The following is a 24243-nucleotide window of genomic DNA, read 5'->3' on the forward strand; positions in this document are numbered from 1 at the left end:
GAGTGGTATTGAAAATGTTTAATAGTTGCTATGGGATGAGCATCAACCACTGAGAATGAACACCAGCCATGAAGAACCAGTACAGCTGGATAAGGGCATTCTAGCTGGCTATCAGCCTGGGATAGGGACAGAAGAGGACCAGTTTCTAGAAAATGGGAAATAATCACGAACTAGACAATTATCCAAGAGCGGTCTATCACAGAGTCGAAGAAAAAATAGTCAAATCCATTTTAAAAATGAATAGTGTCCCTGGAAACTCTTTCGCAATTAGAGAGATAATTTAAGTGCCGTTTTGGTTTCTATTTGATTGTAGGAATAATTCCATAGGATGCTGTGTTAAGTGTTGCAAACAGTAGAAGAAAAATATAGCACAGGACACTCCCTACCATCAGCCCCCAGGAGCTTTCACTCTGATTTGAGAAGGAAGACAGGGGAAATGTACAGAAGCAGGCATTTAATTGCATAGTGCCCAGTGTGTGCCCTGGGAGTCAGAAAAAGAAGACATCCTTGTGGGCTAGAGACGTCAGGGATGCCTTCAGGGAGTAGCTGAGGATGCTTTTTATGGCTCCTTTCAGCAAATTCTATAGATTAATGAAGGGACCCAGCATCTTGACTTTGAGGGATGTACTCAAAATGTCCAAGAGAGCCTTATAAATCAAAGATGAGAGTGCAAGAAACTTTGCTGAAGATTAAACACCAGCCTTCTGAGTGAAGTGCTGATACATACTACAACATAGAGGAATCTTGAAAACGTTATGCTCACTGAAAGAAGCCAGACATGAAAGCCACATATTAGATGACTCCATTTACAGAAAATATCCAGAATAAGCAAATCCATGGAAGCAGAAAGATAATTTGTGGTTGCCAGAGGCTGGAGGGGACAGGGAATGGGGAGTGACAGCTAATGAGTATGGGTTTCTTCTGAGAATGATGAAAATGTTGTGGAATTAGATAGTGGTGATGGTCTTACAACATTGTGAATACACTAAAAGCCACTTAACTGCGCACTTTAAAATGGTGAACTGTATGGTATGTGAATGATATCTTTTTACATTTAAGATTTCATTTATAAAAAAAGGGATGCCTGAGTGGCTCAGTCAGTTAAGCATCTGCCTTAGGCTCAGGTCATGATCCCAGGTCCTGGGATTGAGTCTCACATCAGGCTCCTTGCTCAGTGGGGAGCCTGCTCCTCCGTCTGCCTCCTGACCCCCCTGATTCTTCTTTCTCTCCCTCTCTCTGTGACAAATAAATAAATAAAATATTTTGTTAAAAAGGTGATTTTATTTATGTATTTATGTATGTATGTATGTATGTATGTATTTTTTTATTTATTTTAGAGAGAGAGAGAGAGAGAGCATGAGTGGGAGGAGGGGCAGAAGAGAATCTCTAGCAGACTCCTCGCTGAGCACGGAGCCGGAAGCAGGGCTCGATCTCACAGCCCTGAGATCATGACCTGAGCCGAAACTGAGATTTGGACACTTAACTGACTGAGCCACCCAGGTGCCCTGTGAATTATATCTTAATAAAAACGCAAACAATAAGTAAAACAAAAAACCACCAGCCTTCTGGTTAGAAATAACTTCTTTGTTCTTAGCCCTCTTTGCTTCCCTCTTTATATTTGTCCTCCTTATACCTATGCTGTGAATGTCTATCTGTTCACTGACAACTACCTAATTTATAATGCCAGACTAGAACCCTCCCCTGGGCTCCCACTGTAGCTGAACATCTTCCCCAAAGATCCCACAGGCATCTCAAACCCAACATAAGGAAAATAAAATTGCAGTTTTGGACCTGGCCCTCCTTTTCCTCCTGTACTTCCTCCCTTAGATGATAGCTCCCTGACCACCCAGTCATTTAAGCCATTCGTGTGTGGGTCATTCTTTATGTCATTCATTCATTCGTTTATCCTTTCAGTTAATGTTTTTTAAAGACCTGCTATGTATCAGGCAGGTGCTATGTGCTGGGAACAAGATGTACATGGTTTTAGCCTCTGCAGAGGACTCTGGGAAGACTATTTAATCAAGAATTCCAACACAGTGAGGTGAGAGCTATGACCTGGGAAACACAGGGATGTACATCTGTATGCAAGCACACAGCTACGGGGATCCAACCTCCTACCTCCGATTAGCCACCAAATGCTTTTGATTTTACCTTTTAAATACTTCTTAAACCTCGTGTTTGCTCTTCATTCACAATATACCTTTGCCTTCTTTCAAGCCCTCAACAACTCATGCCGACATGACTGCAACTGCTTCCTAACCAGTCTCCTTGTCCCAGTTTCTCAGGCCTCCAACCTCGCTAGTCTCAATTCCTTGCCTTGTTGCCTCCAAAAAGATCTTTCAAAAACAAAAATGTCTCGCGTAATTTCCTTGTTTATAATTGTTCATTTCCTGTAGTGACCCAACATACCTGGAGGGTGTGCCATGCTCCCATCAGACCAGGAGCCCACGACAGCAGAGATTGATGACATGAAGGGGGTTTGCTCTCCCCCCACCAATCCCCAACTCTGGCAGAGAATCGTTGTGTAGTTCAAGTTCCTTCCTGGGACATGCGTGGTCCTTTATTATGTGACCCCCGCTTCCTTCTCCAATCTCTCCTTGCCATGGCTCCTCTCATGTGGTAGGATGGATTTTCTTTCTCCAACTTTCCCATCCCCATGGTCTACATATCACCAAGCTGAGACTGCTCCCCAAGGCAGAGAAGTTGAAAGGCTTAATATAACAATTCATAAATGCTTTGCTAGCAAATGGATAAATGAGTCCATATGAAAGGTCTGAAGATCTTTCAGGTAGTTGACCCTAAGGCCAGCTCATAGGCTCTATCCCCCACCCACTTGATTTGAAGCCCTGACCCAGTCCAGCAGCAGAGGTGGATGGAGTGACTGACAGCCTCCCCAAGACTGATCACAAGAGGTGGGATGCTGGGCAGAGCAGGGAGTGGAGGGAATGAAACAGCTTAAAAGTACCAAAGAAAAAAGGCAGAAGAAAGAAGACAGAGAGAGAGCTCAAAGGGGAGAGATGACTCTCCTGTCCTGGCTTACTCATATCACATGGCCACTGCGAATGTTGAGACTCAGTCTTGGTGTTAGTTAGAGGAACCTGTGGGGTAAAAGGAGCTGCTCCTGAGTATCTCTTCCCCTGAGGTTTTTATATGAGTTGGAACATGCCACTTGAACCCAAAGTAAAGGACTGCTTTTACTTTCTTTAATATTGCACGTGTGTGATTAAGTCTCTTCCTTCCTTATTGAGGGCTGTAAGCAGCAGTTGCATCCATATGTGCCCTACACACTAGCCATTGTCATTCCCTGCTAGTGTGGTACTGTTGTGTGCTTCTCAGCTTCTGTACCTGCTCTTCCCTCAGGCCAGAACGCTTCTCTCTTCTCCTGTCTGCTCATTAGTCCTCATCCTTCATGACTTACCTTAAGCTTTTCCTGACCCTCCCAACTCGATAGCCAGGTGACTAAGGAGCTAGGTGAGGTTCCTTCCCTGTTTTTCCATACAGGGAAAAACATCCAGTATCCGTCTCTTACAGCCCTTGCCAGAGTGTATCATAATTATTTGTATAAATGTCTTCTCCACTAGATGGGAGAATGGGGATTGCAAGTGTATCTCTTTATCCTTAGGTCTTAGCAGAGTGCTCTTAGCACCTAGCTGGTCTTCAATAAATATTTTCTGAATAGATGAAAGAATTAATAACAGACTCCTGCATATTGAATAATAGGCACATGTCCCTTTGCCTCCAGACTAAATCTTATTTAGTGTCCTCACAGCATCCAAGTAAGCTATTTCCCTCCTGACCTAAATGATTTGCTGAACCCCTTGTCAAAAATGTAGAGAGATCAGGGCTAATTGGATTTGTCCAAAGAGGAAGAGAAGAAGAGAGAGAGAGACTTAAAGCAGTCAGGCCTCATCTTGTTGCAAAGTTTACTGGACTCAATCTCAGTAAAACTGGATCAGCCAGCACAGTTCTCTTGCAGCCCTGATTTAATAGAGGGGACAAGAGATGTCAAATGCACCATTAAAGAGGAGTACAGGAGGAGGGAAACTGTTTAGATCCAAAGGAGCTGGCCGAAGGAGCCAGTCATGCCCATTAGTGGCTGTTAACAGAAGGGGCACATTGCCTATTGCACTCAGTGTCCCCTCCAAGAACCTCGGATTCTTGGAATCTAAGCATGCTGATTTTGACCTTCCTGCCACCCGCTTCCCTGGTACCACTGATGGTGGAGTGACTCTGACACAGTTTATGATTGCCTTGAGCTAGTTACCTCTTCTAACATCTATTTTAAAAAGAGAATAAAGATACTTGTTTGTTGTTGTTATGAGCTCAGAAGCACCGACACATCACAATTGCTATAATTAACTTCATTATATTTTTATTATACAGTAATCTACAAGTAATTATCATCCATTAGAATTATACTGAGGTGCAGAACAATGAACAACAGCCATTTGTTTATGTATTTATTTTATTAAGGATTTTTTGAAAAATGTTACAAATACTAAAAAAAAATTAAGTTCTTCTGAAATATCACCTTCTAGAAATAACCATTATGAGTGTACAACTTTCTTTTTCTTTCTTTCTTTCTTTTTTTTTTTTCTTGTGCATAGATGTCTCTCTCTTTTTCTTTTTTTTCAGATTTTAGTTTTAAGTAATCTCTACACCCAATGAGGGGTCAAACTCACAACCCTGAGATCCACCAACTGAGCCAGCCAGGTGCCCCCCATATGTCTTTTTTTAAAAATTGGATCACACTGCATAACCTGCTGTTTTACTAAACTACAGAACTACAGACTGCAGGTTTCTCTATGCCACATGGTCTGCACTATTTTTGAAGACTGTACAGTATTCCACCTCATGCATGGACCCTAGTTAATTCGGTCAGGACTCAGTCATCATATTTTACCCCAAAGACTATTTGCCTTGTGAGCTTCCTGTTGAAACTCCCTGTTGGCATCGACAGGATTCTAAGATTCTGGTCAAAATACCCAGGCTGTTAGGTAATTCTTGGAGGCCCTCAAGAACATTTGGGGAGAAAGACCCAATAAAATTGGATCTCTATGCATAGAGTGGTTTCCAGTTTCCTCCCTGGGTGTCTTCAGGGTTGGAGAATCATGGTCTAGTGGGAAGAGTAACCGGAGAAATTTAATTTAATTGAGAGGGAGAATAAAGGAGGGGGAGAATTTTACTTTCGTTTTTTTTTTTTAAGATTTTTATTTTTAAGTAATCTCTATGCCCAACATGGGGCTCGAACTTATAACCCCAAGATCAAGAGTCATGTGCTCTACTGACTGAGCCAGCCAGGCACCCCAAGAATTTTACTTTAGTTTGAACTCTTCAGGATGCCCCCTCCATAGGCTGAATTCCTGCAACTCAGTTTAATTCAGTTCAATTCAGTTTGACTTAAAAAAAATGGAGTGGTCTATTTCTGTAGCATGTCCCGCTGGGGACCCAGAATTACCCTTGCTCATTCTTTTTTCTTCTCTCTCCCCCTCTCCCAAATGGGAAAACATGCTTCTCCTCAGTTGCTTTTCCTTGTCCTCATTGTTTCCACCCTGGGGGCATAGTCTTTTCTAGTCCATTTCTAGATCATTCTACCATCCTCTAAGGGATCTGGAGTAGATGATCATGGACTCCTGGGCTCACTGGATTCCAAATATGCAGAGCATTCACATTATTTGTTCACTTAATCAGTAATATTTTTTCCAGCACATACTATGTGCTAGGTCATATGGGTGTGGCAATGAATGGCATGTACACAAACCTTGCTACCTAGAAGCTTACAGTCGAGTAGAGCATATGGAATTACAAAATGATGTCATGGTGTAAGAGAGGTCAGCTCAAGATGCTTTATCTCATTAGACCAAAGGTCACTTTTGACCAAACTTACAACTTTAAACTTGGCTCAACATTCAGGTCACTGGGCTCATTCAGAGAGGTATATAAATGAACTAGAGAAGACTCCAATTTATCCACTCCACTCCTGAGGTCTGGGCTAGGGTAGCCCTAGACCTCCCCTCTTCTCCCTCATACTCCTCTTTGGCTATAGCTCTAAATCTCCAGATGGCTACATGGACGGGCCAGTTCTGGCTCCCTACCTTACCACTATGCAGTAAAAACAGACTCGGTGAACGTGAGCTGGCTTAAAAACTGGTCAATTGTTTCATTGATTTTTTTTTTCTTTTTAAAATCATTAAAACCCTGAAATCAAGCCAGAATCAAGCATGAATAATGCAATTGTTAGTCATGTTGTCCAAGATTGCCATTTTCATCTTTCCACGCTCTTTAAAAGAACTGAGAGCCAAGATAAGTCTCTTTCAGACAGGCATCAACTAAAAGGCAATGGATGAAACATTCTGCCACTGTAGGGGATTCTGGCCCTACCCCACGACTGTTTAACAGAGGATGGTCTGTGCCTTTGCTCATCAGCCTGACTTAGATGATAGATGATAGACAGAAATGAGCTAGAAGGGGTTGTATACTGCCCCCTGCAACACACCAGTGGGGGACTTGGCAAAGGCCAGAGGTTCAAGCCTCAGTTTTCCATCCTGGCTGACTTCACATGACTCTTTTTCTCTAGTCCTAAAGCTGAGAAAGGTCCCTCCTAAATTTCCCTTTAGAACACAGTCCAGATTGAATTGGAGTTGGGCAGACTAAAAAATGTTTATTTCCCCAAATTTTTGACCTCAGTCTTGGAAGTTCAATTCCTCTGATTTTCCCCAGGATCAGGGATTGCCCATCCTCCTCCCTCCCCCAGGATATAATGACTAAGAATCAGGAGCAAAGTGAAGGGAAGAAACTTAATTATTAGGACCTTTCAAGAGGAGGACAACCCCATTATTTACTCTGAGGCTTTTCATTCTTCTAAAGAATAAGCAAAGGCCTCAGATTTTAATAGCCACACTTCTATTTGCCATTCAATTATTATGACCCAATTTAAACTGTATCTTCTAAACTTAAGTCTTGTTTAGAACAAATGTTAAAATTAACACTTATATACATCAAATGTCATTGGAATGTAGGAATTTATATTATTTTATTGATTATATAAAGGGCAACTCGTTGCTCATTTTATCATTCATCCTTATCGTTTCCCATCTGAAGCTCTTGGACCAGGCATGAGTTGCAAAAGAGTGGGAGGTCAAATGCAAGACCACACAACCTCACACATGCCCAGGAGCAATTTCTGTATTTTGTCTCGCTTGTCTACATGTGTTAATTGGTTTGCTTCCTGAATTGTTAGTTAATTGTTATCATTAAGAAATAAAATGGGGAAAAAAAGGAATAAACCACTCCAGATGAAATCAAATTAATGAACCCCTACCATTCCAATGTTAAATAAGATAATGGAGATACATAATACAAGAAAACCATTATTCTTATTTTTATTTTTAGTTTATTCAACCACAACTCATTAGAATCCTGTGTGTGAAATTAGTATCATGGTTGTTTCCCCACTTGGCCAGCTGACAGTTTAGAAAATAGAAAAGCTGAGTGTGGGGGCAGCTGGGTGGCTCAGTCGGTTAAGCGTCCAACTCTTGATCTCAGCTCAGGTCTTGATCTCAGAGTCGTGAGTTCAAGCCCTGTGTTGGGCTCCATGCTGGGTGTGGTGCCTACTTGAAAGAAAGAAAGAAAGAAAGAAAGAAAGAAAGAAAGAAAGAAAGAAAGAAAGAAAGAAAGAAAGAAAGAAAGAAAGAAAGAAGAGAGAGAGAGAGAGAGAGAGAGAAAGAAAGAAAGAAAGAAAGAAGGAAAGAAAGAGGGAAAGAGAGAAAGAGAAGGGGGGTGGGGGAGGAAGGAAGAGAGGGAGAAAGAGCTAAGTGTGTACGTCTGATGATGGAATGTTAAGGACTGGATAGATTTGACTTCAGGGTTAAAAATACATATATTCAAGTTTCTCCAAATTACTCTGATGCAGTCAACTGGAATAAGTATATCTTCTCTTCAAGTAGAAAGTATTAGAACAAGGATCCTACAAGCAACCATTTACATGAAGCCATTGCTTTTTTTACCCACATTTATCAAGCCCTCATTATGTGATAAGCACAATGCTAAGTGCTCAATATGTTATTTCATTTAATCCTAGCAATAAATACATGAAGTGGGTATAATTATTATTTCCATTTTACAAATATGGCGCCTGAAGTATAGTACCAAAGGCTCTAAGTGATGGTAATAGGGCTCAGACTCAAGATGGCCTGACTTTCAAGCCCAAACTTTTTTTTATTAAAGTATAATTGATGTATAACACTATATTACTTTTAGGTGTTCAACATAATGATTTGATATTTGTGTAGATTGCAAAATTATCACCACAATAAGTCATTTCCTCTGTCACCATATAGAGTTACATAATATGCAATACAATATTATTGACTATAGTCACCATGCTGTAAATTACATCCCCATGACTTATTTATTTTATGATTGGACAATTGCACCTCTTGACTCCCTTCTCCCATTTCACCTACTTCCAAACCCCTCTCCCCTTTGGCAAACTGTTCTCTGCACCTATGAGTTTCTGCTTGTTTTTGTTTGTTCATTTGTTTTGTTTTCTAGATTCCACATATATGTGAAATCATACACTATTGGTCTTTCTCTGCCTGACTTACCTCACTTAGCGTAATACCCTCAGGATCCATCCATGTTGTCACAAATGGCAAGATTTCATTCTTTTTTATGGCTGAGTAGTATTCCATTGTGTGTGTGTGTGTGTGCGCGCGCGTGCGCGCGTGTGTGTGTATCTCACATCCTCTTTATACAATCATCCACTGATGGATACTTTGGTTGTTTCTATATCTTGGCTATTGTGAATAACGCTGCAATGAACATAGAAGTGCATATGTCTTTCCTAATTAGTATTTTCATTTTCTTTGGAGAAATACCCAGAAGTGGAATTGCTAGACCATAGGATAATTATGTTTTTCGTTTTCTGAGGAACCTCCATACTGTTTTCCATATTGGCTACACCAGTTTGCATTCCCACTAACAGCACATGAGCGTTCCCTTTTCTCTACATCCTTGCCAATACTTCTTACTTCTTGTCTTTTTGATAATAGCCATTCTGACAGGTGTGACATGGTATCTCATTGTGAATTGAATTTGCATTTCCCCGATGATTAGTGAATCTTTTCATGTGCCTGTTGGCCATGTACATGTCTTCTTTGGAAAAATGCCTATTCAGACCTTCTCATTTTAAATCCCATTTTTAAATTGGATTATCTGGGGTTTGGATATTGTTGTTGTTACTGAGTTGTATGAGTTTTCTATGTAGTTTGGATATTAACCCCTTATTGGATATATCATTTGCAAATATCTTCTCCCATTCAGTAGGCTGCTTTTTTATTTTGTTGATGGTTTCCTTTGCTTTGCAGAAACTTTTTAGTTTGATGTAGTCCCATTGGTTTATTTTTGCTTTTGTTGCCATTGCCTTTTTTTTTTTTTTTAAAGATTTTATTTATTTATTTGAGAGAGAGAGAATGAGAGACAGAGAGCATGAGAGGGAGGAGGGTCAGAGGGAGAAGCAGACTCCCTGCTGAGCAGGGAGCCCGATGCGGGACTCGATCCAGGGACTCCAGGATCATGACCTGAGCCGAAGGCAGTCGCTTAACCAACTGAGCCACCCAGGCGCCCCTTGTTGCCATTGCCTTTAAAGTCAGATCCAAAAAACATGGCCAAGTGCCATGTTAGGGAGCTTACCACCTATGTTTTCTTTTAGTACTTTTATGGTTTCTGGTCTTATTCAAGTTTTAATCCATTTTGAGTTAATTTTTGTGTATGGTATAAGTTAGTGGTGCAAAGTGCTTCTCCTTTTCTCTGCCAAGATAGTGAAAAAACTCACAGCCCTCAGTTTGTCCATGAGATGTAAAGAGAAAACAAAAATAACTAGTGTTTTTAAATAACGCTGTTCCTTGTATGAGTTTTCAGGAGTAGGTCTTTTAGGATAGACCAGTATAAACCAGTATAGATGTTCCAGCAGATGATTTAACTATAGCACACTTCAATTTCTCCATGTCACTGTAAAGCTAACAGTTCCTATCTCCTTCCTACTTCACATAAAATATGTGAAGTTTAAGGATACAATGTCATCGCATGCATTTTGAGCTTCTTGGAAAACAATGCTATGTAAACACACTGTGAAAGCAATAGAAAAACAGCGTCAGTGTGGTATGTATACAACATAAAATGGACCAAATTGTTTTGTTAGAGTTTGGGACAAAAATAGCTCCTTAATCTTGCATATCTATTTTTTAATTACGCCGCATATTGGTTGTGTCTGTGGCTCTCAAGGGCAATCTGAACGGGGAATGAGTCTGATAGAATGTTGATTGGGTTAGCAGTTTAGTGTTCTCTTTTTTGAGGAAATTCTTTAATATCCCAGATCTTGCCTGTTTTCAGCTTTTGGAAAAAACACAAGTCAAAATGTTGTTGCCAGATGAAAAGTGTTACATGGAGGGAGGTTGGCCGTGAATTTCTTTTTTTTTTTTTTTTTTTTTAAGATTTTATTTATTTATTTGAGAGGGAGAATGAGACAGGGAGAGAGATCATGAGAGGGGGGAGGGTCAGAGGGAGAAGCAGACCCCCCCGCCGAGCAGGGAGCCCGATGTGGGACTCGATCCAGGGAGTCCAGGATCACGACCTGAGCCGAAGGCAGTCGCTTAACCGACTGAGCCACCCAGGCGCCCCGGCCGTGAATTTCTATATACTAAAGGCCACACTTACTATCCTTTATGAAAGATCCAGGAGGCTTTTACTAATTCAAAAATAGTAAGGTCACTTTAGGACTCTTTTTTCCAGAATTATCAAAATGTCACTTGTACTGCCCAAACTGAAGTGGGCCATCACCTCCAAGTAAAAAATGGAAGAAGCTAGTGTGAGATCCAAGTAGTTTTAAAAGGCATGAAGGATGTGAATGTACTTAGCAGTACTGAACTGTACATTTAAAAAATGGTTAAGGTGGCAAATTTTATATTATGTTTACTACAATTAAAAGTTTTTTCAAAAGGTTCAGATGGTAACATTTATGTTATGAGTATTTTACCACACTTAAAAGAAAAAAAGGTGAGATGAATGAGAAACTACCTCTCTTATCTCGTGGGTCTGGACGGCACCACTTGTAAACAGAACTCTCTGCCCCCAGATGAAAATGCCTGACGCCCATTACACTTCAGTCTGCACTTTCATGCCTGCCCCCTAGATAGAGGTTCATAGGAAAGAACATTTACCATTTTCTTTTCTTTTCTTTTTTCTTTTTTAAGAGTTTATTTATTTATTTGCCAGAGAGGAGAGAGAGTACAAGCAGGGGGAGTGGGAGAGGGAAAAGCAGACTCCCTGCTGAGCAGGGAGCCCGACTCCGACTCCAGGCTCTGTCCTGATCCCAGGACCCTGAGATGGTGGCCTGAGCCGAAGGCAGATGCTTAACCGACTGAGCCACCCAGGTGTCCCCATTTACCATTTTCTTACTGTGACACTGAGAAAGCCTTAAAGGACTTGTTGGTCTTCTTTTAAGACAAGAGAACCCTTCTCCACGCTCCAGGTGGAGGGACTCTCAGGGGAGAAGAAAAGCTGCAAACATAATCAACATGCATTTCACAAGGGTCCTCAGCTCTCACTGACAGCCTGCTTCAGCTGGACTGAGCCCATGGTTGGGCCTTCATATTTGCTGACCTGTAATTTTGTTTCTAGAGTGGCAGAGAGAGGAAAAAAAGGGACTTTTTATCCCCTGTCAGTCAGCTCTGCTGTACATTTATGATCTCTGGCCGAAAAATAAATGCCTGTTAATATTGAGGGCTTAGGTTTTTGTGACTACGGGAGAATTCCCTGACACCTTTGGGGTGAAGCAGAGACAGAGAGGGCAAATCTACCAAAGGCCTACTGTGACATTTCCACTAATATCTATGTGTGCTGGGCCCGTGATTCTGTGGGAAGGCCAGTGGCCCTGAAGACCAGGCCCTTTACTCTTTCCTAATCCTGACTCGGCTTGAAACCTGGCCCTTGAACTGCTGGATCTAAAAGTCTTTATTTATGAAGTTCAAATAACCCCTGTTGGAAAACCTACTATCTTTGCTTCATGCTGTTTTGCTGAAGATAAAGACAATAATGGATTTTAAAATGTTTTGAAAAGTGAAAACCCAGTGCAAATGTGAGGTGTTGTTAAACATGTTGCAGGAGCAGGGGTGGTCTAATGGCAAAGTGCCAGGTTTCAACAATCCAGAGCTAGGCCTGAGTGTCTCAGAAAAGTAATGACATGAATCAAATTTTCTTCCTCCGGGAGCATTGGTTCAGGCCATCTTTTCAGAATCTGATCGGTTTTTCTTCTTTTTCCAGATAATGGAGACGGCTGTTTAATAGCAAAGCCAATTTGATTTGTTAATTGATGCTCCTACATCTTAAGTGTATTTTTGACCTGGTGAAATACAGACATTGTGGGCGAGGAGAGCAAGTCTGGGACCAGATGTGGAATCTCCTCTCCTGCCCTGTCCCCCTGTAAGTGCAGATCATTGATATTGGGGACTGGCTAGGGAGCTGTGGATTGAGGATATAGGGGAAGAGACGTCGGTTCCTTGCATGTCAGTGTAAGAGGTGTGTTTGTGTGGTGCGTAAGTCACAGGAGCGCGGGGGGAGAGGCCAGAATATGAATCGGTCTTGAGGGTCTTGAGATCGAAGATGAAGTTTGTTGTTGTTGCCGTTTCTCTCCTCCAAAAACACCTCCAAAAAAAACCAAAAAGCAAAAAACCCTCGGAAACGGCCCCCTGGAGTGGGTTCTTCGAACCGACAGGACAGTAATTAACGTGTCTCTCTCTCAAGCCCTCGGGCCTCCCCAGCTGAAAGGGGGCTGTGTGGGTCTGACCCCGGGTGGAAGGAAGAGGTGTCAGTCAACTTCCTCGGTGAGGCGGCACCCGGCCGCGGTGGGCGCACGGGTCTGCGCATCCCGCCTCCGGCCGGGAAGGGGCGGAGCCGGGCGGTGCCCGCCCCCCGGCGGTCCCCTCCCCCGGGCCGCTCCCCTGTGCTGCGCCCGCCGCAGTCACAGCAGCCTGCGGGAAGCGGGTAGCCGGGAACCCGAGCCGGAGTGCGGGCTGGGCTGGGCTGGGCTCGCTCGCGGGCTCAGCCGCCGCCCCTGCCGGTGAGTCGGGGGCTCCGAGCCGGCGGGCAGGCGCGGGGGCGGGGGTCAGGACCTCGCCGTTGGGGAGCCCTCGGGCTCGAGCACGGGGTTGGTGGGGAGGAATGTCAGCACAGCGAGGTTGGAGAGCCCCAGACCCCGAGCCCCGAGGGGTGTCCAGAATCGCGACGTTGAGGAACCCGAGCCCGGGGACCGAGGGTCAGTGCGCCGGTGCTGGGGAGTCTCAGAGCCGAGCCCTGAGAGTGAGGCGGCAGGTCAGGATCCAGACGTTGGGGACTCCCGGAGCCCGCTGTCGGAACGAGGGTGTCCTGTCGGCATTCTTGGGGCGCCCTCCGCAGGGCGGAGGGGAACTGAAGACCCGAGGGGAGTGCGGAGGAGAGGGAGCCCGAGGCGGGCGGGGCGGGAGGGGAGCCCCGGAAAGGGTCGGGGGGTGGCAAGGCTTGTGGCTTCTTGGGGGAAGGAGGGAGGGGACATCTCCTAGAGGGGGCGCGGGAAGCGGAGTTGTGCGGGAAGCGGGAGATACGTTGTGGAGCACAGGGGGTCGGAGGGATGGAACGCCGCGGCGGAGGATCCCGGGTGGCTGGGGGCGGGGGTGAGGGGGCAGGGGCTCGCGGAACGTCTCGGCCTAGGGGCCATACCCTCTCCGTGGAATGGGGCCATGGAAACCTCGAGAGGGCATTCACTCCGGAGAGCACGACCAGGCCACCACAGACGGGGGGCGGGAGGGACTAGGGAGGGGCGCAGCTCGCTAACTGGCGCGGGGACCTGAAGGCAGCGGGGGCACCGCAGCTTCCAGTGCATCTGTGGGCCCTGGAGCACAGACCGACGAGGGCAGATCCGCGGGCTCGGACGGGGTCTGTGCTGCACCTCCTATTTCTAAGCTGGGTTAGAAGTGATTTTGCCTAGGGACCCATTGAGAACAGTCTGGGCTTAAAAGAGTAGTTAAGGAGTGAGATTTCCAATGTGCAGAGAAACTCTACCTGTGTGTGTGCGTTAGGCACAATTCATCATAAAGGTGTGTTTAATTCTTAGAGCCACTTGTGTTATTTGCTCCCCACTCTCCTATACCCTGTGAGAAGCTGTTTCTGAGTAAAAACTGGAGGAAAATCAGCAAGGGGTGGGGGGCGTGCAGGCACGCGCGCACCCCGACACACACCGCCCACAAATGCACTGCGTTCCACAGCCGAGTAAACACGAGAAATACTGTACAGTTTTGGCTTGTTTGTGTTGGCATGGACTTCCTTTACTGAAGTGAATAGGAAGTTAGCTGCATGGGAGGTGGACGGCCTTTTGACTATCCTCTTAAGATATTCACAGCCGGTACCCACCCTGTGCTGCTACACCCTTGACCAGGTCACTGGCAGGACCCTAGGCTGCTTCGTACCTCAGTGAGTGGGTAGCCAAATGTGTGCCAAAGGTGAACAAACGACCAGTACATTTTCTGTTTGTTTGTTTGTTTTCCCTGTTGTTAATTTTGAGTATCCAGCTCCCTTCAATTAGTTAAGTAATACTGACATTGTGTATTAACTTACCCATATGGTTGGTTTTGTATGGTAATTAGTTTAATTATTTCATATAACAGTTAATTCAGGACTACCCAGGGCCCCAGGAATCCTACTGAGTGGATTTCTCCCAGGGAAGTTTCCTGGGCTTTGAGAGGCAGGGGGAGAGAGATGATGCTCACTGCTTTCCTTCTCTGCTGTAGATATAGGTCCATATTGTGACACACACTGAGATTTAACCTTCCTGGGAGGACCAAAGACTCTTTTGGCAACTAGTTTATGTTGGGCCTCTTTTTTTTCTTCGTGAAAAGGAAAGCTCTTCAATAATTATGCAAGTTAACGGGAAAATGATTTACTCATTTTGCAACTATCATTTCAGGACATCCTTTTTTTTCATTAAGGGGGTGGTCAGAACCTTGCACCAAAATCTGCATTATCATTATTGCACAGCATATTTTTTTTTTAAGATTTTATTTATTCATTTGAGACACAGAGATATAGAGAGAGAGCATGAGCAGTGGGAGAAGGAGAAGCGGACTCCCCACTGAGCCAGGAGCCCGATGTGGGGCTCGATCCCAGGACCCTGGGATCATGGCCTGAGCCGAAGGCAGACGCTTAACCATCTGAGCCGCCCAGGCGCCCCCACAGCATATTTATTTACTTGGACATAGCTAGCTGATTCTTTCAATTCTTTATCCAAATGTTAAAATAAATATGCCTGTATTTATACATTCAAATGCGTATTTCTCCCTTTCGGGAGACTCATCTTGGTAAGCTGTGGACTGGTTCTACTGATGCTGTCATTGCTGAGCATAATTTTGGAGCTCCTGCCTTGGAGTTACCCTCAGAGTTTGTAACACATTTACTGAATTGCCTCCATGATGACAAACCTTCCTCAGTTGGGAAACAGCCAAATACCAAGTGGGATCAACTCTGGTTTCTGAGGTGAGGAATTGAGGTTGTAATAGGAAGTATGACTGTTAAAGTAATGCAAGTCCTCTTGAAGGACTGGCAGTTTTATTTATTTTATTTTATTTTTTTAAAGATTTTATTTATTTATCTGACAGAGAGAGACAGTAAGAACAGGAACACAAGCAGGGGGAGAGGGAGAGGGAGAGGGAGAAGCGGGCTCCCCGCTGAGCAGGGACCCTGGGATCACGACGCGAGCTGAAGGCAGACGCCCAACGACTGAGCCACCTAGGCGCCCCAGGACTGGCAGTTTTAAAAGGGGCATCCAGTACAGGTATGCAAATGTGTTTAGGATTGGAAAGTAATTGCTTTGAAGCAACCTTTATTTGGATGTATATGCTCTCATGTGCATGTAAAAGAATTGGTCCCATCACCTGTTGTTATACCTTATGGCCTATTGGGCTGGAGAAAATAAGCCTTTCTTTTCTCTTTCAAGGTGCTCTTTACCAGGCAGATTCCATCACTGTGCATTTTTACAGAAGACAAAACAAACAAAAAGACTTGTTTTCTCACCAAACAAAGGTACCCAGAAATGCTTGGTACTTGAGTTTTTATGTGAAAGGATCCATATAGAAGTAAGGGAAGAGAGTGAGTTCTGCAAATGTGTTTCAGGTTTGGGACTCCATGGCACAGAGTGTGAAAAATTAACATATCCTTTTTCCATTTTTTCCCTGAATTACCAATTTTTTTTTAAGGTTATGTAACATGAAGCTTCATACACCCAGGGCTTGAATGTTGATCTGTGATCTTGCGCAAGTGATTTCATCTCTTTCAGACTCAGTTTTCTTACCTTAAAATGAAGATGCTAATGAGTGTATACTCCACGAGGCTGTGATGAGATTTCTGCACGTAAAACACTGAATCCAGTGCCTGACACATAAGTGCCCAAGAGAGTCTCGCTATTTTTATTATTAATACTGTTTCTTGATAGGTTTATATTAAAATTCCTTTGACACCATGTATAAATTTACCATTTCCAAGATAATGATATTCCTTCTGCTGGGCTTTGCAAATGAATATGTGAATGGGAACATTTTGTTTTTATTCTCCTAGCTTCTCAGGAATTTTTAAAGTGACCTTAAAAAACAACCATTGCTAGCTGCTTTATTTTAAATTCAGATGTTTTTTAAATGAACATTCTTATTTTTATTGTATAGTAGGTATAACACTTCGATGAAAATCCGAAGCTCCTCCTATAATTCTTTTCCTTAATCGGTCGAATACTATTCTAATGCAATAGCTACCATTCTCGGGGCACCTGGGTGGCTCAGTCGTTAAGCGTCTGCCTTCGGCTCAGGTCATGACCCCAGGGTCCTGGGATCGAGCCCTGCATCGGGCTCCCTGCTCCGCGGGAAGCCTGCTTCTCCCTCTCCCACTCCCCCTGCTTGTGTTCCCTCTCTTGCTGTGTCTCTCTCTGTCAAATAAATAAATAAAATCTTAAAAAAAAAAAATAGCTACTGTTCTCTCTTGGCATGTATTGAAAGGGATGATTCTGGTGCACATTTGTTTTAGTTAAACTAAAATTTTGATCTGCTTTGTTAAATGACAGGGAAGAATAACTTGGCACTAAGCTCTTGGCTCTTTCATAAATATTGACATTAATTTTTTTTCTGATTCTATGATTTTTATTGTAATATAAATTAGGGAGATGTAGAAATGTGGGAAAAGAATTTTATCTTAGTTTTAATCAATGAAATAGCTAGAGGTTGCTGTGAAATAGATGTTTTGTGAAATCTTCGACATTTAGTGAGAGTTCTCTGTTTTAGGCAGGTGTGTGCAGGAGAGAGAGGTAGAAACAGACTCGTCCTCCAAGAGTTCACATAAGGTGCTCCCTTAGGACCATGGAGTGCAAAAGTTTTTTTCTCCTAATGGCTTATGGCACTAAGAATTCATGTGGATTTCACTACATGTTCTTTTCCCTCAATTTCTTGGAGAAGGCTAAATATACGGATCTCTTAGTAGTGTTCATATTTTTGAGGTGGATTAACTCTTGGAATTAGATCCTGCTGTGCAGTCATATGCCATGAAAGGAGATAATGACTATAAAAGTACTTAGTGAATTGTAAATGATATATAACCGTAGCATAAGGTGGTATTATTGTTGTACAATACTTTCCTAGAGTCTTCTAATTATCACGTCCATAGTAGTGTTTGGTTCCAGCTCTGTCCCTCTTCTGAAGAGCTGTTTATGTACTTACAAAAGTACCAGGAAACAAGACAGCACAGTGGTGGTTTAGACTAGAGTAGTGACCCCTCCCCTCCTCCCCACATCTGATAATGTCTGGAGACATTTTTTATTATCACAGCTGGAGAGGAGAGGGATGTTAAGGCATGTAGTAAGTGGAGGCCAGAGATGCTCCTAAGCATAATGTAATGCAAAGGACAGCCCCCAAAACAAAGAATGACCAACTGAAATGTCAGTAGTGGTAAGACACTCTGGACTGGAGCATGGGATCTGGAGTGGGCATCAACCTGCATTAGCATGCTAGCATGTCCCTGGGTAAGTTCCTTAAACCTGAGATTTTGTATAACTCGTGTCTGAAGAGATATTGTAGAATTAAATGAGACAATGAATATAAAGTGCTTCATGCACAGAAGGTGCCCAGTAAATGGCAACTCTTAGTCTCTTAGTATTATGTCCGGTTAGTAAATCCAGGGACTCGGCTTCAGACAGACAGCTTTGGTTATTTAATTCACTGTATACAGAACCAATCCAGGCTTCCTGATCCCATCTGTGTGTCTGATAGTAGGGCAGAGACACCTCCGCCCCCGTGGTTCCTTCTGCATTCTGGCCCAGGTTCTGCCCTGGTTCTGCTAGGCAGCTGAGTATAGGCTGAAGATGACTCCAGCCAGGTGAACAGGACAGTCAATCCCCGACATTTCTCTTGTGTGGACCAACGGTGAGCTGGGGGTGGAGCTTTCTGTTTCATCTGGGCTAAACTGGGAAGGAGATAGCTAGGCTGGGAAAGCCCCCTCCAACTGAGCTAATCTCCAGAATCTACTGAGACCCTTGTCTATGCCAGGGTCAGAGCTTGCTCTGCTATGTTAGCAGGCTATGAGCAAAGTCTGGCAGTTTCCCTTTTTTTTTCCTTAGCCCTTCCTACTCAAGCAACAAGTTCTTTAGGGGTCCCTTTACTTTTTTTTTTTTTTAAGATTTTATTTATTTATTTGAGAGAGAGAGAATGAGAGACAGAGAGCATGAGAGAGAGGAGGGTCAGCGGGAGAAGCAGACTCCCTGCCGGGCAGGGAGCCCAATGCGGGACTCAATCCCGGGACTCCAAGATCATGACCTGAGCTGAAGGCAGTCGCTTAACCAACTGAGCCACCCAGGCGCCCGGGTCCCTTTACTTTTTAAAGAATCATCCAGATCCACTCCGGTTTTTGCTCTGCATGGAGTTATCAGCCATCTGTGCAGAGATAGGAGACCTCCCATAAAGGCCAGGCCTGCTCTGCTTTGATCTTGCCTTTCTGTGTTTACCTCATGCACCCTGGAGCCACGGAGTGAGTAATGCACTCACTCACTGTCAGCAGCAGAGCTTCGGCCCTGTGGGGGTGGGGCAGGCCTTCTGGATGCAGAGAGTATTTAGCGGACCAAGATGTAAATAAATAACACAGTGGTTTTTTTAGCTGTGAGCTAGAAACCATTAGTTGTGTTGTACAATAAAACCAACTGGGGCTCTCTTAAGAATGCACCTCAGCCCCACCATAAACCATTGATTCAGAATTTCAATGGGTAGGGCGTGGGCATCAGATTTTTAAAATTATTCTGATGCCTAGTGAGAGTTGGAAATTAGGACCAAGCCTTGTGCAATTACTGACCTGCATTGAAAGAAAGAAAGAAGGAAGGAAGGAAGGGAGGAAGGAAGGGAAAGATTCTAATTAAAAATAACAAACATAAGAATTATTTTGTTAAGGGGCACCTAGGTGGCTCAGTCGGTTAAGCGTCTGCCTTCAGCTCAGGTCATGATCTCAGGGTCCCGGGATCAAGCCCTGCATTGGGCTCCCTGCTCAAAGGCGAGCCTGCTTCTCCCTCTCCCTCTGTCTGCCGCTTCCATTGCTTCTGCTCTCTCTCTTTCTGTCAAATAAATAAATAAAATCTTTAAAAAAAAAAAAAAATTATTTTGTTAAGCTTTTGCTTTAGTGATGAATGTGTGCCTGTTTGCCATGTAAAATACGTTTCTTTTAATGGGTTACAATCAAAAAGTTTGAAAACATTGTTTTAGAGCCTTAGAGGTATTTAATTAATATTGACAAATTCACCTCTTCCAGTATTCCTGTGTGAGCATCTGCTGGACAGATTTCAAAGTGCTTTTATTTTCCTTGTCAAATACAACTTTTGCAACCATCCTATGGAGGCCTAGAGAACAGGTATCATCATATTTTGTTTTGTTTTGTTTTGTTTTTTACAGATGAAAGCAACTTGGGGTTGATGAGGGTAAGGCATTTGTCAAAGTCACAGTGAGAAAATGTCAAAAACAGGGACTCAAACTTCCAGGGCTTCTGATTACTGCTACATGGCTCCATCTACCATATCTTTCTGCTTCTTCTGATTAGCAGACCCTAAGAGAAAGAATTACAACCAGAGCATGTGTCTGGCTTCAGCACTGTAAAAATAATAACCGTTGACCGAGCACTTGCTAGCGTCAGGAAGTATGTTTGTGTTACTTAATTCTCAGAACAATCCTATGAGATAGGTACTACGATGAGCCCATTGCACAGATGAGGAGACAGGTTGTGACTTGCCCAAGGAGCAGAGCTGCGCCCTGACAGCAAGCCCACATTCTTTATGGGTGCTCTTTATTGCCCCAGTACTGGCTTGTTGCCATTTCTCTTCTTGATTCCTGCCTCCAGGGAGAGTTTAAATAACAGGGAAATGGCCCTATGTCTTAATCTGCTTAGGTTGCCATAACAAAATACCATAGGCTAGGTGGTTTAAACAACAGAAGTTTATCTTTCACATTCCTGGAAACTAGGAAGTCCAAGATCAAGGTGCCAGCAGATTCAGTTCCTGGTGAAGGCCTTCTTCCTGGTTTACAGATGGCCGCCTTCTTGTTGTGTCCTCCCATGATGGAGGGGAAGGGCAAGAGAGCAAGAGCTCTTTTCCTCTATGTATAAGGACACTAATCTCATCATGGAGACCCAGTCCGTGACCTCCTCTAAACCAAATTACTTCCGAAAGGCCCCACATTCAAATATCAGTCATCACACAAGAGGTTAGGGCTTCAACATAAGAATTTAGGGGGGAACACAAACACTCCGTCTAGTACTTAAAGCTTCCACTCAGCTTTCCTTGTGTATGTGGCTAGAAGCCCACACCCCACAGTGATAAAGTGAGGAAAGCCCTCTCAGCTGCCTAATCTACTTTATGCATCCTTGTTCAGGCTGTTTATGATGCTCAGTACCATGAATTGCTGAAATTCATGATGGGGCTTTGGTAGTCCTGGCAGAGAAGGAACCTGAGCACTAACCCTGTGGAGTGAGATCTTGATGGACTTCTCAGTGGTGTGGAAACCAAAAGATACCTTGTTCATGCATGCACCCATTCATTCATTATTCATTCATCAAATATTACGGACTCATTCATTCATTCATCAAATATAATGGAGGATACAGTTTGCAGGTAAGTTTTAGAGATGACGCTTCCCTTTAAAGACTGGGGGGAGGGAGTGTTAATCATGGCTTTCTAATACCTGTACACAGGGCTAAAATGACCAGACCAAAGCAAAGTTCAGGCCAAGTGGAAATAGGAGGGGGCTGGTTGGTTACCTACTGACAAGTTTTGAGTAGAAGATTAGACTAAACGTTATCCTACATGACGTTCAGAAACCACACTTCCGCAAAAGTGGGGAACTACTGCTCTCTGTTGTAAATCAACTGGATTGGATGATCAGGTTGAGTTAAGCCCGGGGCTTGGGGCGCCTGGGTGGCACAGTCGGTTAAGCGTCTGCCTTTGGCTCGAGTCCAGGGATCGAGCCCCCGCATCGGGCTCCCTGTTCGGTGGGGAATCTGCTTCTCCCCCTCGCTCTACTCCTCCCCTGCTCGTGCTCTCTCTCTCTCGTGCTCAGTCTCTCAAATAAATAAATGTTAAAAAAAAAAAAAAGCCTAGGGCTTAAGGAAGACTTTTCTTGTCTGCATATCTGGGAAGGTATAAGCTTCCAAGCCATCTAGATAGTCAATAAACTGTTAGTATTTTTATGTTAGTATTTTTTCTTCTTGAAAACATTCTGAATGATGACTTCAGTACTTTATCAGAATAATATTTGTTGAGTGAGTGAATTAATAATAATTATGATGAATGTTAATATATAATAGAAGCAATTGGAGACTTCAAAAGTTTTTTTTTTATATTTATTTTTTTTATTCTTATGTTAATCCCCATACATTACATCATTAGTTCTAGATGAAGTGTTCCATGATTCATTGTTGGTGCATAACACCCAGTGCTCCATGCAGAATGTGCCCTCCTCAATACCCACCACCAGGCTAACCCATCCTCCCACCCCCCTCCCCTCTAGAACCCTCAGTTTGTTTTTCAGAGTCCATCGTGGAGACTTCAAAAGTTTTAATACACCCAGAGAAGTACCAAGGCTAGCTCTCCCGCCTTGGGAGAGTTGGAGAGTTCAGCCCCCAGGCTGAGCTGACATCTGACTTTAGCCAATTCCCAGTCCTGGGATTTGAAGATCAAAGCAAAGGTTACTGATTTGAAGAGTTTTTGTTGGTCTTAAGATGTAGCTAGTATTAAGGGCAGTGACATTTATCTTTCTAGGGTGATGTAGTCCAAGATTAAGAAAAGCAAAGAGAAAACATGTTTCTATTCTCAAGGAATAAAGAATTTGTTGCTTTTCATCAGTAGCTTGAAACTGCATTTGTCTTATCCTTGACACCTGCTCTTTGGAGTCTAAGAGAATACCCAAAAGGTTAAAGATAAGTCTGTAGGTGGGAAACTGGAGGAGGGCTACACCTACCCCAACCAATTGAAGATTGAATTAAAACACACATACTTTGCTGAATATGGCTTCTAGATCATATTTTGTGAGGTATAAAACTTTTGTTGGGGAAAACTACCTTCTGGTTTCTCTTTTAGACTCTGCAGAGGATTGGTAAAGAATAAAAAAATGGACGAAAAGGGAGGATGATGTAAAATCAATGTTGAGGTGTAATGGCTCTTGAATTAGAAAATTTATATTCTCCATGGTATATTTAAGTCTGTCCAAAGAATTCATTTCAAGAGTTCCATCTTAGCTTTTTTATTCCCGCACTTAAGCAAAATAAAGGCACTGATGCTATTCTCTTGAGCTGCCAGGAACCCTGAGCACTTCAGAATGTGGAGGTAGTTTCCTGCATATGCTAATGCTGAGCTTGGAATGGGCTGCAGTAATAGAACATCACCCAGCCAGGTTCAGGTAAAGCTGCAGGAATGTCACTGAAACTGGGCAGCATTCAGGTAGAAAGTGACTCCTCAGATCTCAGCTTGGTGAAGGGTTCAGGTTCATTCATGAGGTGCTGTAGGTATTTCTTAGGTTTTGTGGCCTTTTTTTTTCTTCTTGAAAACATTCTGAATGATGACTTGTTTATGGCTTACATCTCTGGACCGTAATGTCACCTCCTGAGTTGCTGCTGTCAGGGTCCTTAACAATTTTTTGTCTCATCTGAGATGGTCATATTTTAAAGATTTTATTTATTTATTTGAGACAGAGAATGAGAGACAGAGAACATGAGAGGGAGGAGGGTCAGAGGGAGAAGCAGGCTCCCTGCTGAGCAGGGAGCCCGATGCGGGACTCGATCCCGGGACTCCAGGATCATGACCTGAGCCGAAGGCAGTCGCTTAACCAACTGAGCCACCCAGGCGCCCTGAGATGGTCATATTTTAGATCTTTGCAGCTGGAGAGTCATTCTAATAGAGAGTACTTGGAAGGATGAGGGAGAAAAAGGAAACAGACATTCTTGGGGGAGTAAATGGCATCTTGCCAGAGCAGCAGAGGTGAGATTCAAATGGGAAATCTGTCAGTTCACGTGTGGAGATTTTTTTGACTACGCAGTAAGTGCCTAACACTGTGCTAGTTACTTTGAGGGATTCAAGAGAAACATAAAGCATGATTTTGTGCTTAAGGAGCCTATAATACATTTGGAGCGTCAAATTTTTCTCATGAAAAAGACAGAAAACTCTAAACTGCTTATAGTTACATGCAGGGCTGTAAAGCACTGGGGGGGGGGGGTGTTCCCCTCAGTTTAGCAAAGGGCAGAGTCACTGTGAGCTCTTAAAGTCATATAATTCAGGAGAAATAGCCTGAGTGGGATCTGGAAGAGGGATAACATTTAGGTAGAGAGGTGGGTATTTCTGATGGGAGAAACAGCTTAAGCAAAAGCACAGGGGCAAAAATCAGAATGGTACCTGTATATGGTGCATGTAAGGCCCTGAGGAAATCACTTCCTCTGCTTCATTTTTCTTCACCTCTCATGGCACCACTTCATAACACTCTTGTCTTCTGCACTGGGTCCCAGTGGTCAGCCATGTGAGGAATACATAGGGCAGGATTACAGATCTAGATGCCTTTTTGTCGTTGGGTGTTTGGAGAGAGGAAAAGATAATGAAATCATTACAAAATATTTTTTTTTAAAGATTTTATTTATTTATTTGACAGAGAGAGAGACAGTGAG

The 24243-nt window shown here is 43.4% G+C and overlaps 1 protein-coding gene across 3 annotated transcripts in view; it reads left to right on the forward strand.

Annotated features, from left to right (window-relative positions):
* The window catches only part of PAQR8 (progestin and adipoQ receptor family member 8), a 124085-nt gene that overhangs the window by 66453 nt on the left and 33389 nt on the right, over positions 1-24243 (forward strand). Inside the window, exon 1 of one of the 3 annotated variants that reach the window (XM_045867006.3) lies at positions 12753-13117. The exons of the other annotated variants lie outside the window; for them this stretch is intronic. The gene's annotated coding sequence lies outside the window, so the exon portion shown is untranslated. Of the gene's footprint in view, positions 1-12752; positions 13118-24243 lie in introns of those variants that run through there. 3 annotated transcript variants of the gene reach the window in all.

The sequence above is a fragment of the Mirounga angustirostris genome, unplaced genomic scaffold (genome assembly GCF_029215605.1).
Source record: "Mirounga angustirostris isolate CCGP_5_RB_7025 unplaced genomic scaffold, mMirAng1.0.hap1 SCAF_8, whole genome shotgun sequence".
Taxonomy (NCBI): Eukaryota; Metazoa; Chordata; class Mammalia; order Carnivora; family Phocidae; genus Mirounga; species Mirounga angustirostris.